The sequence below is a fragment of the Triticum dicoccoides genome, chromosome 2B, assembly GCF_002162155.2.
Source record: "Triticum dicoccoides isolate Atlit2015 ecotype Zavitan chromosome 2B, WEW_v2.0, whole genome shotgun sequence".
NCBI lineage: Eukaryota > Viridiplantae > Streptophyta > Magnoliopsida > Poales > Poaceae > Triticum > Triticum dicoccoides.
The window spans coordinates 794,453,847-794,467,724 of NC_041383.1; positions in this window are offsets into that span (position 1 = coordinate 794,453,847).

Here is a 13,878-nt window from a genome sequence, read left to right on the forward strand (position 1 = left end):
AAACTTGACATGTGCCCTCTGGCGTTCTGGTAGGTCAGTCGCCCTATATCTTTGACTTGCACACACACGCAATTTCGATGGCTCTTTTCATCGACCTCGCACCCACCCACTTGATTCTCTCTTCGACTCTATCGATATCTATGACCCCTCCCTCTCTTCTCGTGGGTTGACCGACCCTCTATATATGATATGGATAGGCCTCCATTTCACACACATTGCATCCAAAATTTTGTTTGAGATGTCATCGACACATATTCCCACAAATATATTCACGAAATCAACCCCCCCCCCCAAAAAAAACACTCACAAACGCGGTTTGTATCTCTCACACACACCCACGTAGGTGGGGAATGTGCACAAAGAGAAGAGGTGCATGCACAGCGCATGTACTCCCGTTTCTTCCCAACCACACCCGCGGGGTACACTGTGGAGCTCATTTCTGTACGAAAAAGGCAGCCCACGTGGTAATTTGGCACGTGTACTGGTTGTCCACTTGGTGGAGGGAGGATCTACCACGGGTGAACGAACAAATTGCGACTTGACGCATTATGTTAAAAAAAGAGGCAAACCATGTGGGGCCTACCTTAGAGGCAAGGCTCTATGCACTGGAGTACTTTTGATGTGTCCCGTCAACTCGCAGAACAAGGAGAAGCTTGCTTAGTACGCCGTCTCCCGCGCCCACGGGCGCGGTGGCTCGCAGGATGAGGTGAAGCTTGCTTAGTAATGTTCGCCTTACGCCCGCTCCCTCGCCCATGCGCGCGGTGGCTCGCAGGATGAGGAGAAAATTTACTACTCCCTCCGTTTACTCCTCGTCCCTACTACCTTCGTTATAGAGATTATATCATATTGTTTGGAATATATATGTCCTTTAGTAGATTTCAATATGAACTACTAGTACATACTCCAAACACTGATGTATATAGACGTATTTTAGAGTGTAGATTCACTCATTTTTCTCTGTATGTAGCACTCTCCCTCTCCCTCGACCCTCGCCCACGTGGTGGACGTGCAGCAATTCATTCGGTCTCATATAGCCAGAACGATATACACTGCACTACCATTATTGCTTGACTTCCCGAAGAGGCAAATAGCCAATCGCAAGGTTAATATTTTGGAGATGCCAAGCGCAAGGTTATAGGAGAACGAGTAGTAGGTCCCGCGTCATTTATAAATAAAGTTTTTTTTCTTCAGCGGCATGTATGCAATATGATAGGTTCATATGGAGAGAAAAGGAAACCGCTCCACTATATACATAGTCAGGACGGGCCAGCCTACACGGTTGCTTGCTGGGGTTGCTCTCTTCACACTCTCTCGCACCAAACGACTGTGGCCACATCTCTAACATCCCGGCGGATCATGTCCGCCGGGGGAAGGGGTGGATGCTTAGTGTAGATGCGGTCACCGTCGCCGACGGTGAAAACCCACTGTCGACACGTCCCGATCAGGGGTCCCCGCCGTTCTCTCTCACAAAGCCGGTGAGGTTGCCTTCGTCCTTTGCTCACTGCGATGACATGGGCAGTTGCCGCCTCCCGCCTCCCTCCTCAAGGTTGAGCTATGTCCCTCAAGTACAACTCCCTTTACAGCCGGCTTGCACCACTGCTCCAGCTGCCCACATCACTCCATGTGGATATTTCTCTACTTCTTTGCCCCGCAAATACCTCTACTGGCTTCTACGTACTGTATTTGTGATGAGTTTATGTCTCATCAACTAGTCCCAGTAATCTTATTCTAATCACGCTTCTTCAATTTCTTTGCCACAGGGATGCTCATCTCGATTTTTGTGAAACTGCACAAAATGATCCGATGGTCAAACGGTTGCAAACTTCATTTCTTAGGAAGCTCGAACGTTGCCAGCAAATTGAAGCTTGGTTAGGGTTCACGGTTCAAGGGCTAGGGACTGCATGGATTGTTTTTTTCTTTAGCTACCTCTGTTCCAAAATAAGTGTCAACTTTAGTAGTAGTACAACTTTGTACTAAAGTTTGCATAAAGTTGAGACACTTATTTTGGAATGGAGGGAGTACATATTTACTATGATCTGTCAATCATTGAGATGCAATAGCATGCATGTTAGTCTGCCTTGTATTTGATGAAATGTTGCAATGGGCAACCTTGGACGCAAGATACATGTAACAGAAGCTGGAAGCTTCATAGCATTGTACAAATTTGTCTCGCTGATAAATTACAGTACATACTATACTGGTACTTCCTCGTTCCTAAATATAAGTCTTTGTACACACCATGAACCACATGCGGATGTATATAGATGCATTTTAAGTGTAGATTCATTCATTTTGTTCTGTATGTAGTTCACCTAGTGGAATCTCTACAAAGACTTATCTACTAGTAATAGCTAGCCCCCACTACTACGAATTCACTATCCTCTCCTTGAGCCACATCATCAAAATTAATGTAGCCATTAGATGAACTAAATCAGTCCATAATAGCCGTCTAATCTAGACGTTGAGAGGCTCCATAGTAAGCCACATGCAAGCATGCAGAAATACCGTGGCATGCATGTGAGTGGGTTTTAAATCACATCAACATGTTTGCACGCAAGCATGCACCGGTAGCATGCATGTAAGTGAGCTTTTAAGTCCCATTAACATGTCAAAAAGAAAAATATAATCCCATTATGAAGTAGGAGTTGGCTGATCTTTTTTCCTTACGTCGGATGATCTCATGATGATGGGAGTTTTTCTAGTTTAGCTACCACATTTGTCATGCGGTTATAGAGTTTTTTTAGTTCTATGAAATCAATAATTTTACGCAGAGATATATACGTCTGTTCTGCGGCAACGCGCGGGGACTCATCTAGTAGTATTTAGGAACGGAGGGAGTACTATGTAAAGAGTTAGGTCTCGCACGGTGTCCAGAAAATATGGTGATAGTGTGAGGTGGGCCATGTAATCACTGAGCCTGCGTGTTTTCACTGCTCTTGCAGTCCTCCGTTGTAAGAATGGAGAAAAATGTAATCTAGTAGTACCTCCTTTCGCCAAAAGCGTGGGACATCTAGCAGTCCTACCACCTCAGTAATAAAGACCAATGAGCTGTCAAATCACATAGATCCAGCAGTAAGTTGGACGGACGAAGCAACCATCACTCTTGCGCCAGTGAGAGGTCGCATCCGCTCTGCCCGGGCATGAATGCGGCACCGATTCTTTGGAGTCGCGCTGACCGTTTCAGGCGGGAAGCGCGCGCGGGTGATGGAGGGGCTTTGGGTGGGCTAGGCTGGTCAGGAGCGGGCGTGGCAGCTGTCCACCTGTCCCTACCGGACATGCCCGGAAACGAGAGGATGCACCGACTCTCGCGGCTAAAATCGTGCACTACACACCATCTCTCTGTAGGAGTAGGTCGATCTGTCGCTCTCTCTAACACACACATGCTGTTAAACACACACACACACACACACACACACACACGCACATTGGTCCCGTTGCACCTTCTAACTTGACTTATTACACCTAGACGGAGGGAGTAGTAAGTACGAGATACGGTGGCACACTGATTTAGGTCGAATACAAGTGCCCAAAATTGTGTGCATGTTATAATAAGAATTCACTTAAAATAGTACGTGAGCGAACAGAGGGATCAATTGGACAGTGTTCTCGAGCAGTAGCGAGATGTGTGAGGTAAGATACACCGCTGGCGCTTTTATTTTTTCTTATTAATTTGTTTGTTTCACCCTCTGACTGGTGGGACCCAACGTACTACATGGAGAGAGGTAACGTGACTAAGGCTGCATTATTTCTGCACCACTGTGGATAGTCTTACCACAAAAGCCACATGACACGATTATGATTTAAATCCCAATGACTCCCACACACACAAAAAAAAACACGGCATGCTTGTCGCACGAATGCAGGAATGTATAAAAGGTTATTTTCCTCTCGTTGAACATATAGGGAGGGTTGTGTAGCTGGTTAGCCCGTTCGCTCATCAAACTTGAGATCTCGGGTTCCACTCAAAAAAAACTTGAGGTCTCGGGTTCGATAACTACACTTGAGCATAATTTGTGCCAGGAGGATTCTTTGACTGGTCAAAATGGATGGATACGGAGCTATACGATCTCGTAGTGACCGTATAATCACCTCATCACGTACTCTATAAGTTGCAGCCTCGACGCTTGTTTTCTAGGGTTTGCACGCTTCACGCTCTCTCTCCAGTATATATATACACGCTGGAGCCTCAGCGCTTGTAGTTGCTCTCTTCACACTCTCTCACCATCTCCAGATCTAAACAAGACTTCGTTGGCCTCTCTCTCTCCCCTCACTGCTTCTCAAAGAGCCGGCAGGATCCATCACCGGGAAGGGAAGGAGGCTTAATGCTGTCGTCGTCGGTAAGGGAGGGAATCCACTACCGGCGGAGCTGTTCACTTTCACCCAGCGACGGCGCGGGAGGGCCTCCGACCCCTTCTTCTTCGCTGTCGTCCCGTCGCCCACCGAACCACGCCCCAAGAACCTTAAGGTATAATTTACTTATTCCACATGCATTGCTCTAGCTGCATGTATACCATGAATCTAGGACGTGGTTCAAGAGGAAAGGAGTGTGGGAAAGTAGTGAGGAAAGTTGTATCGCATAAATCTAGGACGTGGTTCAAAGAGTAAAGGAAGGGGCAAAAGTACTAGTACAGACTGGCTATCCAGCACCTGCGTTGGTCAAAAAGGGAAAACAACAACAAATGTAGTACGCACATCTGTAATGAACTGATCTTTTGTTTTGGGGGACAAGGCTGTAGAGTTTGAGCAGGACTAGATTTGCTGCGCTCACATAGGGAAAGGTGTCTAAAGATAATAGAACTGGGACCAACACAAGTATGCTCCTTGGTTGTTTGTTCTTTGTTGCAACAGACTGTGCATGAACATGGTGCTGGTGCATCCACTGTCCCGTGCAACTCTTTAGCTGTTGTTAATCTAAGGCCCTGTTTGGTTAAAAACTCCCTAATCCCTACCTGCTTGGTTCTAGGGACTAAACATGGACTAGAGGTTATTAAATGACATGCTAAAAGACCATGTTACACCTAGTAATGAACTAATAGAGACAAGGTGTGATGCCTGGAAGGGGCAACTGTTGGAAAAAGTCCCAAAAAGACTCCCTCGGGGTCTTCTTTCTTTAGTCCCAAAAATGCCCACTTTTAGTCCCTAAAAGTCCATCTTGTTTGGTTTAGATGGGACTGACATGGAGTCTTTTTAGTCCCTACACAAAAATGTCCCTATAAACAAACACCCTCTAATAATGCAGCTCATCTAGTAAGCATGCAGCAGCCAGCAAGCAAGTGCCAAGCAGCTAGTGCATCGGAGGAGCATGACAGGCAGGAGGCAACATAACAGGTGGACTGAAGCTGGCACCGCCGCGTCGTTCGCTTGGTCGTAGTCGTCACTCAACTATCGCTGGGGGCTAGGGATTAGGCCCAAATAGCGGGGTTGCATGCATCGCTGGGCGTGCCATACGCTCAATTAGCATGGCTACATGGCCCTCTTCTCTTTTCAACAATTTTTTTCAGTCAGCAGTTACTAAAAAAAATGAGAGTTAGCAAGCCAGCAAATGATGGTATGCATACGGGTATAAAAGATTACTTACGAAATCATGCCCTGGCAGACACCCAACCTCCCAAAGCAAATTACATGTTTAACGAATTTTATTGATAATATAGTCTCTATGTTAATATTAATCAATGCCACCGTTTGAGAAATGCTATTGTCTTGCTTTCTTTCCCATCTAGATAAGGTAGATGCTTCTTTTTGTTGGCTTCTATGTCATCCACCGTTATTGACCACTAGTTGTTTCCTTTGCACCTCTGTGTAAATAGGGTTATCTACTTGACCTCGTTGCCATTGTGACCTTTTGTTGCACTGCACAAAACACTTTTGTTTTAAGAGTGTTTTGTGCAGTTCAACCAAAATGTCACACCGACAATGTTGCTTGATTGCTTGATCTTAGTGGAACTGCACGAGAGGAGATCTTACTTCCTATCCTTGTTGGCAAATTTGGTTCAGATCTTCTTCTTGTGAGTTGTTTGAATTCCACACCATGAGAGGTCAGTACTAGCCTTCTTTCACATGATTCTACAGTGTGCTTTCATATGTTGTGCTACTTGTATGGTAATGTTGCTTGATTTTAGTGAACTGCACAAATGGAGACAAGACTTCCAATCTGTATGTGCACCGTAATATCCCATTGAGGTAAGATAAGGATATTTCACAACTGTTGGCCTATATTTTGCCACTTTCATCAGAAAATTAATGTCATTGTTTAGTGCTATACTTGTGCTCCCTAATTGACATGCCAAATCTTACATTGAAGGCGAAGCTTGTCTGTTATTGAACCAAGTGATGAAGGGGAAGAACAAGCGGAAAAACAAAAATCAACTCCCGGTGCTGTAATGAGGCACTGGAACTGTGATGACACAAGTAATGATATAGTTTTGCATCTTAATTTATTGCTATTGCTGGAACGAGCAATCGTTTTGCCACTAAATTGATGACACTCTTAATGTAATACGTAACTATATCTACTTGTGCAAACAGGGATCTTCTTTGAAGATACCATATATTCTAGTGGAAGTGCACAAAAATATGTTGGAAACATTAAACTAATCAAGGAGTATATAGTAAGCATGGCCACCACAGTAAATAGCAACAGATGGTTCCAGAGAAGTGCTTGATCTGTATGCTCTACACAATAAGCCTCCTGACAAAGGTTGGTACTCGCCCACTAATTCATCCATATGATTGAGCTTTGTCATCTCTATTGGTGTTGTGCTACTGTTTAGATACTGTCATGAAAAAGTGGTATTGTCCTTGAGAAGTGCTTCATCTATGCTATTTTAAATATTTCCTTTCCTTTTTTCGACGAAATAGGGATGCTAGCATTTAGTTGTCCTCTTGTCTTTGCACAACAGGATCATCTTCCTCTGAAGAAGAATATGGAGTACGTGAAGTGGCTAGTTCTGATTATGCCAGGATGAAGAAGCCATGTCTATCTTCTCATCACAAGGAGCAGTTGAAGGATGGTTACATTACTCCCCACAAGACCAAACTAACTTAAACTCGGAAGGACTGAAAAATCTCCATTTTTTTGTTGTGATGCGCGAGTACAATGTTGTTCTAGGATTCTCATCAGAAGGAGCAGTTGAAGGATGGTTACATTACTCCCCACAAGACCAAACTAACTTCAGCTCAGAAGGACTGACAAATCTCCATTTTTTTGCTATGATGCGCGAGTACAATGTTGTTCTAGGATTCTTTCTGGTGAGTTCCATTTTTCTAAAAGTGTGTTCTACATGGACCATGTAGATGCCTGTTTAAACTATCAATTCATAGTACAATTTGCTTTATACTAATCACTTTTTTTGTATTTGTGCAAACAGGGGTGATCAGCTTGATTTCAATGGGAACTGCACAAAATGTTCATGAATACATCGAATCATTCATTTTCACCACAAGAAAGGAGGTGTCGATAAGTTCAAGGCGTTGCAACATATAAGGGACAAATCATACAAGCTACGTGTGAATTTGGTTGATTTTGGTGGAACTGCACAAAAAGAACAGCTGGTTTATTTAGCACGAGGTGCCATGTCAATGTCCAAACTGATGGTAAACCCTGCCCATTCCACAATCGTAGGCATTTGATATTTTGGAATGGGACAACCTTGTCAAATTTTGCTCATTCATTTTAAGACATGTGTTTGATATTTTTGAATGGGACGCCCTTGCTGTCAGCAGCGTCGATCCATTTTTTCTTTATTCTTTAGTTGTGAAGTAAATATTGCCTCTGACATGTGAGTCGCTGAGATGCATAATCATCAATTGTTTTGAATGTTCTCTATGAATTGCCCGTCCTGTGTGTTTGATTGCAATGTACAGAAACGCTAAAAAGCTGCTCAAACTCTTTGTACTCCTTCTGTTCCTTTTTACTTCACACATTGTGAAAGTGCATACTTTTTTGTATAAGATTGGTCAAAGTAGAGATACTTTGACTGCAAACAAAACTTTTATGCAGACTAGAAAGGACCGAAGGGAGTACATGTGAAACTGCTGCAAACGAGGTGATCACACTGGGAATAATGCTAGTACGTATTGTTTTGCATGTTCATCCAATGCCAGTGTTACATGAATTCGAACTAATCGAAATAAATTTATTCATACACGGTCGGATTTCATATAAACATGCCGGATTTCATTACATTTCATACGTTCTTCAACTAAAAAGGGGTGCGCTGGAGGTATAATTAATTAACCGAAGCTACCCACCTGTGTCCCGCTGAGCCGAACAGAAGCTTCAGTGACTTAACTGCAGGTGCAGTTGCATAACTGACATGTGGCCTGTTGGGCCCACGTGTCAGTCAGCCAACTGCACCAGCAATTAAGTAGAAGCAGTGTTCTTCTCCAGCACAGCTAACCGGCCGTCAATGGTCAACCCGCCTAGCTTGGCTTCAACCGAAGGGTAGCAGCGGTGGCCTTGCTTGGACCCGAGCGACGACGACATACCTTGTTCCACTCTTCCTCATTTTCTGTGTGGTGCGGCCTCGTTGGCAGCGGGGCGGGGCCTCGGCGGAGCCGGCGATGTCCTCTGTCTCGTTGCCGGCGGGCGGCGCCTCGATGGAGCGGTGGAAATCCTCCCCCTCATTGCCGACAGGGTGGGGCCTCAGCTGAGCCAGCGATGTCCTATGCCTCGTTGTTGGCGGGGCGGGGCCTCGGCGGAGCCGGCGGTGTCCTCTGCCTCGTTGTTGGTACCGCGGGGACTCGGCGGAGAAGGGCCTCGTCGATGCCAGCAGAGCAGGCACTCGTCGGAGGTGGCATTGTCCTCTGCCTCGTCCTCGGTCTCGCCAAACAGCGCCTTGCCCGCTTTATCGCCCTCTTTGTAGGCGGCCGCAGCCTCCGCCACCCGCATGCGGTACCGCCAGTGCTCGAGGCGGCCCTCGCGGGCGGAGCGGTACGAGTTGAGCAGTGCCTCCTGCTCCGCCAGCTCCACGGTGATCTGCTCCTCCGCCTGCAGGTGCTCCTAGAGGAGATGGTGGTTGTAGCTGGCGTCAGCTTGCGCCTCCCGAAACTGCTCCTCACTCATCTGCCTCACCGTGTCCATATATTGGGCACGGGCCTCGCCAATGGTCATAGTGCAATGCACCGGCGAGGATGGCGCGGAGGAGGTGGTTGGTGCCGGATCGTCGACTACCATGTTCACCATTGGGACGTCATCGTCCTCCGACTGCCTGCCGGCCAGCTGGTCGACAACAATGGCTGCCATATCCTTGTGGTCCATCGTCCCCCCGTCCTGAAGAGCGCTGGAGCGCGAGGAAGCCATGGTGGGTAGTAGTGGTGTCGACAGGAGAAAGGGAACGGATGCGGATGACTACCGCTATGGCCGGCACAATAGTTTATATAGCAATGGTGGGCGGCGGAGGGACGAACGTGTGGCGCCGGAGTAGCCACCTCGGCAACCGCATATCATTAATGTGGGAGGCAGATGGACGGACGGACGGCAATTGTGTCGTTTGAAGGCGGCACAATCGCCTGCACCGGGAAGCGGGGCGGGCGGCGCTTACTATTTCAGGCGGAAAGCGCGCGCGGGCGAGGAGATGACTTTACTTGGAGAGGATGACAATGGGGACCCACCAGGGCCATAGCCTGACGTACGCAAGTGCCTTCTTATTATATATATATATATATATATATATATATATATATATATATATATATATATATATAACTATAATTTATTTTGCTTCCTCCTGGTTTCCTGACATCACGTTCCCAAACCATTGTCAACCTATGTACTCCCTCCTTTCCGGTTTATAGGGCTTATCTCAAAATTTTAGTTTTTCCATTTTATAAGGCTCAATTTGGTTGTTTTCCATCACCTGTTCAGATTCCAAGGTGCATTAAATCATTGGATGCAAGTATTAAGAGAAAATTGACCAATGCATGTACTTTATGCATGCATGCATTGCAATTAATGCATTGATAAACATAATTTTTTTGAGGATAACAAGAGCATTAATTAGGTGCTTTTGAATAACTACAAAAATATTCCACCACTCGCCATCTACCTTGATTGGTGAGATTTTTGAATTGAGCACTATAAACCGGAAAGGAGGGAGTAGTCAATAAACGAGAGAATTGCACAAGAAGCGGCCGACAGCTGGGACCAAGCAACTCGAGCAGTATTTGTGTTTTTGAGGTGTGAGCACTGCAGAGTTTTTCGAGGTTTAGCCCAGATATTAATTTTTCTCCTCTGAACAACAATGAAAACATCGCTGCAGGTATTAACTGGGCGGGTTGTGGCCCGTCTAGCCCAGGCCAGATATCCAGCCGAGATATTAATTGTTTTTCAAGCTGAAAATGGCTAACCCGGCTATACTTTTTTAAGAATACCCAGGCAAGGTAAAGTTGTTATTCTCCACCCCGCTGGGCTGCAAATCTTTCCTAGGAGGGATGCATTAGGCTTAACAAGAAAATGGGCTTTAAGAAATAATAAATGGGATGTAATTATAAAAACTGGGCAGTAACTATAAAAAATGCACCGAACACGTAATTACTTTATAAAATATTATTTTTGGATATTGAAATTTTTAATTTCATTAATTGTTGTGAGCGCAATGTTTCATTTGATTTTTACGTAATATAAATTTATATTGAAATTGTATTTAATCTGACTAGAAATTTCGGGATAAAAATATTTCGGATCCCATCAAAATGTGGGAAATTTTTATTGAATTCTGTTTTGAACGGTTGGTTGAAATAGGCTCTACTTTTAACAAACTATAAATGGGCTGTAGTAAATTCCATTAGAATTCAAAAATGGGCTGCACATTCTTACAAATCTCAAATGGGCTATAAGTTCTCTGCCACACACTTCTGGCCTTACTAAGTTGACACGTCCCCTAAAAAAAGAGTTGACGCGTATGCAAGGCTTTGTAAACTTATAGTCAACACACGGTTCTAGCAGCAGTGGCCGTTGGATGTCCATCCAACGGATGCCGTGCTTCTTCTTCAATCTCGGATATTCTAGGTTCACCCGCCCAAAAAATGATTCCTCCCCCTGACATCTAGGGCGCACCGTTTCGGAAGCTGACCTATGGGCCTACTAAGTTGACGTACCAAGGGCTTTGTCAACTTAGTCAATATAAACGATTGTAGCTGCAGTGACCGTACGATGTCCATCCAACGGTCGTCGTGCTTCTTCAACCTCTGGTCTTCTTGCTACAGCCGTCGAAAGCAGCACCGGTCGTGTCGCCTGCTCTTGCCTCCCGTGGCCGGCTGTGCTACCGTGGAGGCCTCACCGCCCCCTACTACTCCCACCGCTGGTCAGGCCATCCCTCCACTAACCCACACCCCCTGTTATTCTGCGGCGACGGCAGCCTCACACCGCAGCCGAACCAGTGAACCCTTGTACTCCTCTCCACGTGTGCATCCACTACCACGTCTTCCTCGGCTCCGCGTCGTCCCCTTCCTAGGCCTCGCCGTCATCCACCGCCGTGGTGCTCTTGGTGCGGCGTGGTCAACGTGGTCAAGGAACGACTTCCATCGGACGTGGACTGTACGTGGAGAGGCTGACGGCTGGGTCCACGGCCGCAGCAAGGAAGTGCCCCTTTATTACGCAGAAAATAATGATACCTCCACGTGACAGCAGGGACCCACCGGACGGGCCACTGTATTTCGTGAAAAAAACATTTCCCCCATGACTGTTGGGACCCACCAGCTACATCTTCGCATGCAAGGAAGTGCGTCCGGGCGAAAAAAACGATTCGCCCCCCTGACTGCTGGGACCCACCAGCTACATCTTCACACGCAAGGAAGTGCCTGACAGTCGGGACCCACCTGGTCGAAGCGTATGTAGCGTTGTCATTCTGGTCGCGAACGTGTACGTACATACATACTGGTTGATGTAGAGGCGTGCACGTAGCATGTACACGTACGTACAGCGGCCAGTGTGCAAGAATGAAAATACGGCCACGTATGTGTACATACGGGCGGGGTCTCGAACGCCTACTCGCGCATACATACGGCCAGGGCTTGTGTGCATGGCTGGGTCAGAACGGAGAAACAGCGTCGTCGTCGTGTTCATGGGGAGCCAACCGGCTGGGTCGAAATGGAATGTGTCGTCGTGTTCATCGGGAGGGCTTGGACTGAACAAGCGATGGAAACGAGGCCTGGCGTATCGCAGAACGGAGGAAATGGCCTTGTGTTCGACCGGCCACGTTCGAAACGGTATCATGTTCATCAGGAGGGGTCTGGCGTACCGCAAAATGGAGGTAACGGACCTCCTACAGTCGAAATGGGGGTCCTGTTGATCGGGAGGGGTGTGGCGTACCGCAAAATGGACGAAACGGACTTGTGTTGGAGCGCTACGGTCGAAACGGGGGTCCTGTTGATCGGGAGGGGTGTGGCGTACCGCAAAACGGACGATACGGACTTGTGTTGGAGCGCTATGGTCGAAATGGGGGTCCTATTCATCGGGAGGGGTATGGCGTACCACAAAACGGGACTCCACGGGATACTATTCATCTCCTCCGTCGACCTCCTCCAGCCTCCACGGGCTACTGTTCATCCACCGTCGACCTCCTCCAGCCTCCACCTGCGATTGTTCATCCACGGGCTCCTGTTCATCCAGCCTCCACCACGCGCTACTCCATCGGCTACTGTTCAACCACCCCTCTCCATGGGCTCCTGTTCAACCACCCCTCCACGGGCTACTGTTCATCCACCCCTCCATCGTCTACTGTTCATCCATCCCTCCACGGGGTCATCTTGTTCATCCAGCCCTCCGCAGGGTCCTGTTCATCCATCCCCAACCGACTAGATCGGTCGGGGTCCTGTTCATCCAAAGGCAACGCCACGGGTCCTGTTCATCCACTCCCACCGCTCACTGTTCAACCAACCCCCCCACCCCCCGCAATGCTCACTGTTCATCCAGAGAGGCAGCATCGATCGGCTTCAGTTAGCAGCAGTAGCGAAGGAATCACTCAATCGGGTTCAGTTAACAGCCATCGATCGATCGCTCGGGTTCAGTAACGCGTAGCCTGCAGTGCAATCGCTCGGGTTTAGTTAGAGCCCAACGCCTCGCTCGGGTTCAGTTAGAGCCAACGCCTCGCACACACGCACGTACGTGTACAAGAGAAACGCGCATCGCTCGGCCCCCGACCACCCACCGTAACCGGGAACTCCCCGAAATTTTCCACACCCTCGCTTCTACCACGGTTTTCCCGTCATGGACGGCCCAAAGAATGTCATGTAGCTGCGTCTCCGGCCCGCCTAGGACGAAAAGCCCATTTTCTGTCATGATTTTTTGTCATAGAAGTAGGAGCCCGCCACATCTATGATGATACCGGGTTTTGTCACAATTATCGTCATAGAAGTATCATATGTATGACAGAAAAAAAATTGTTCGTCCCAAAATGTCACGGTTGTGTCTTTTTTTGTAGTGTCCCCCACGTTCAAACTGAGGGTTATAAATCGGGGAGTAGGGGCGACGGACATCATTCTCGCTCACACCCTCCTGCCCCTTGCTCTTGCCCCGCTCTCTGCAACCGACGCACTACGGCGCCTGCTGCTCGAGTGGAACTTCTCCGTCGTCCATTCTCTCTCTTCTTCCTTCTTCCATGGCTCTGCCGTCGGGCTCTTGGATGGGCTCGAATGTCACTGACGAGGATATTGCCCATCTCCAAGCGTCGCAGCGCCTGCCGCGGGAGACGGATGTCACCGTACGTCTGCCGCGCGGCGAGCAGAGGCCGCAGCTGGAGGAGACGGAGCGCGTGGTCTTCCTCACGCACTTCGAGCGCGGTTTCGGGCTGCCGGTGAGCACCTTCTTCCACAAATTCCTGGAGTCCTTCGGTCTTCAGCTGCATCACCTTGGCGCCGGCGCCATCATCCAACTCTCCG